The following is a 3,438-nucleotide window of genomic DNA, read 5'->3' as shown; positions in this document are numbered from 1 at the left end:
ATTTCAATCGCAAATATTGGCTTTTTCGCTTATTATATTTTAAAAAATAGTGAAATTTTATCGGATCTTAGAGTTGTTGAAAGTAAACCAAATTGATATCCCAGGCTACCAGTAATATTTAGGTTGTAATGCAAAAAGAATGGTACGCCTAACTTTCGTAGAAAAAAAGTTCGTATTTCAATCTGTTTTGGAGACAGCTTTTCGAGCCTAGTTTTTTTTCTAGTGCTCTGCTCAATTCTCCTATAGTTGTTTGTTTGTAACTCCGCCATAGCCGGTCCCCAGCCCGGTTGAGAGAAGGAGGAGGGGAACACACCCAGAACATACTGGAAAATCTCAAAAAATTGATTTTTTCAATCAACTTGGGATAATTCTCCGACATAACTTTATAAAAAAGATGTTTAAAAAGTGTATGGTGCAGACCTTAGCTCGCCTATGATAAAGTTTCTAGCTCGTCTGTGGGGCTGAAGGTGGCTCGTGTATGTGGCAGAACGTGGCTCGTCTATGTTCCAGAATTGGTGCGTCTATGCTGCTGACTTTGGCTCGACAGTAAGTACCTGGTGCGTTTATGATCCTCGACCGTGTATTTTTTGAACGCACCGTACCCCCTGTGTGCGTTCAAAAATGGTGTGCATCATAAACGAGGACAAACGAAAACCTCGTCCTGGGAATAGATCCAAAAATTGATAAATAAACTGTAATAATTCTCACGCTCTCTCATACATTCCTATTCTCTTCTGTAACGGAACCAGCACTCATTTAGAAGCAGTTTCTTGGGGCTAAGTTTCATAGTCTTAGTGTTTAAATTCAGTGGGCTTCAAGATATAGTGTCTTTCAAGTACGGCCACGAAATTTTTTCTGCCAATCAAATCATTTCTTAACCCACCGGGTGATTCGCTTCGCGTTTAAATGCTCTTTTTTAAAGCCACTTTTTCGTCCATATAGACACGCAGCCCTAATGAAAGTGGAAGTCGAATCAGAATGAGTGGAGTTGGGCGTTAGCTTCCTTCAATCCTGACTAGTTGTTGCGAGGCCGTTTTAACGCGCTGTGCGCCGCTCGGCCGCTGTTTTAACCCGTTTTAATCACCGTGTTAATCGCACTGGTCTATATCTTACATCTATATCCCATCTATATCGGAATTAACTTAATGTTATGGTAATTCCTGTCTCAAACGATGAACCCAAAATCTCTTTGGCGTTGCGACGAGGCTCTAAGCCACATGGGTTGTTATTTTCCCCACATTTCAATGCCGATAATGTCTTGGCTTGTGGGGAATAATAAGAAAATTGATTATTATTTTTTTGTTGTGTCGAATTACATTAATTTGCAGATATGTTCGTGTTTGATGCAAAATGTTCGCAGTCAGCAGGATTCGAACCTGCGCGGGAAGATCCCATCTGATTTCTAGTCAGACGCCTTAACCACTCGGCCATGACTGCTTGTTGTCTTTCAACGTTGGAGTGACAAAATTTGGCAATGGTGGCGGTCAAGCAAGCCGACAGGCAAGCAAGCCGAATTTTGAAAATGAGGTCAAGTAAGCCGAAAAATTTTGGCATACCCGAATTCTAAGTTGGCCCTGTCGGGCCGGTGGGCGCGCTTCGCGCGCGTCGCGGCTTCGCCGCGATAACCGGCCCGCGGTTTCCGGATTACATCCCACAGCGGATGAGAGGCATGGCCATGGGCAGCGGTCCGATGAGGCTCGTACCCACTAGATGTCTAAAAATTGACGTATTTTTGTTTTTTTAGTGGATTGGAATACATTATGCACAATAATACTCTGCGCAGTGTTGATTGTAAAGGTTAACAATGTATTATTTCTGATAGATTACATAACTATTACATAACTTTCGGCTTGCTTTTATGTCGGCTTACTTTTACTTCGGCTTACTTTGCATTCACCTTTGGCAATAGCTTGTGAGAGGAAAAGATAACCAAAAGGATGATATTTTGTAACAGACACACACGTTGATATAAATGATATTTTTTTGGTTTATATGTTATTTGGAACCCTCAGCAAAGCACACGCCATAATCTGGCATAAAAGATTTACGGTGAATAGCTAACGTATGTCAGTTTGGATCTTTTCCGTTTGTGCCCCCCCTCCAGCTTAGTGGGCGCATATTATTTGCACCCCCAGACGCACGTGCCATATTTTTACATAATGATTTTCTATGTAATGGCACGTGCTCTGTAACTGGGGGGCGCATAACGTACTGGGGGGCACAAACGGAAAAGATCCGTCAGTTTCGCACATTACAAATATCTAAATGGATGATATGCTGTCAGAGGTTAAGTTATGAACAAACATAAATTTTGAAAGCAAAATCTGGAGTAACTAGAGCCAAGTGTGGCATGATTGAACAAACCATAACAAACCTTACCAGATGATTCGTACCCGGACTGAACGGCAAGTCAATATCAGTACTGGGCACGCCAAATTGCAAGTCTTATATCAGTATACTGATTCAGAGCTATGATCATGTCACTTTTTACACAAAAGCAGAAGTATAAGTATGTTAACATATACTTATGCTTATACTAAGACTTAGTGTAAAGGCGTCAGCTTAATCCAATCGTATCCAATAAGTAGCTTCATGCAATAAGTATTAGTATAAGCATAAGTATAAGTATGTTAACATACTTATACTTACGCTTATACTAATACTTAGTGTAAAAAGTGACATGATCATAGCTCTGAATCAGTACTGATATAAGACTTGCAATTTAAGACTTGCAATTAGCACTAATTATACAAGACTCTTGTATATTTACGCATCATCTTGTAAGGTCTCTTACTAGACTATTACCAGATAACTGTTAATTTTGCAGGACTCTTATCAGAAAACGTTGTTCTTGTAAGATTCTTACCAAGTTCTTTGACGATGCATACTGGGTACACAGACAGGGTTTTCAATTCTGCTTTGGATACCGAACACCGGCTCCTCATGTTCATAAAATAATAAAGAAAAAACGCCGGAAAAGTTAGCCAACTCAACTACGAGAAGCTCAATCCAGCCCTTATTTCACCAGAAGCTATAAAATGCGAAGGCTTCACAAATTGAAAAATCGGATCTTTTCCGTTTGTGCACCCCCCCCCCCAGTACGTTATGCGCCCCCAGTTACAGAGCACGTGCCATTACATAGTATATGATTATGTTAAAACATGGCACGTGAGTAGTAGACTAAAATGCACGTATTGTCACGGGGGGACGTTCCCCCGTCACAAATCGTGCATAACGTTTTGTCACGGGTGGGGACGTCCCCACACGTGACGAATCGTGCGGTACATTTTTGAGGTCAAAAAATTTTGTCTCTCAAATTTGCCGGAGGGACAAAAATTTGTAAAAATTTTCTCGATTTGTGCCGGGACAAAAACTTGTAAAATTTTATCAAATTTGTGGGGGACAAAAACTTGTAAAATTTTTGCCAAATTTGTTTGG

General features: G+C 40.7%; 1 non-coding gene across 1 annotated transcript; it reads right to left on the bottom strand.

The window, feature by feature from the left end:
• Window positions 1–1,355: 1,355 nt before the first annotated feature.
• On the bottom strand, window positions 1,356–1,437 carry Trnas-aga (transfer RNA serine (anticodon AGA)). The gene has a single exon. It is a non-coding gene; the product is annotated as a tRNA-Ser (tRNA).
• Window positions 1,438–3,438: the final 2,001 nt, after the last annotated feature.

The sequence above is a fragment of the Convolutriloba macropyga genome, chromosome 4 (genome assembly GCF_964194025.1).
Source record: "Convolutriloba macropyga chromosome 4, txConMacr16.3, whole genome shotgun sequence".
Classification (NCBI taxonomy): domain Eukaryota; kingdom Metazoa; phylum Xenacoelomorpha; order Acoela; family Convolutidae; genus Convolutriloba; species Convolutriloba macropyga.
This window is presented reverse-complemented; position numbering and strand designations above follow the sequence as displayed.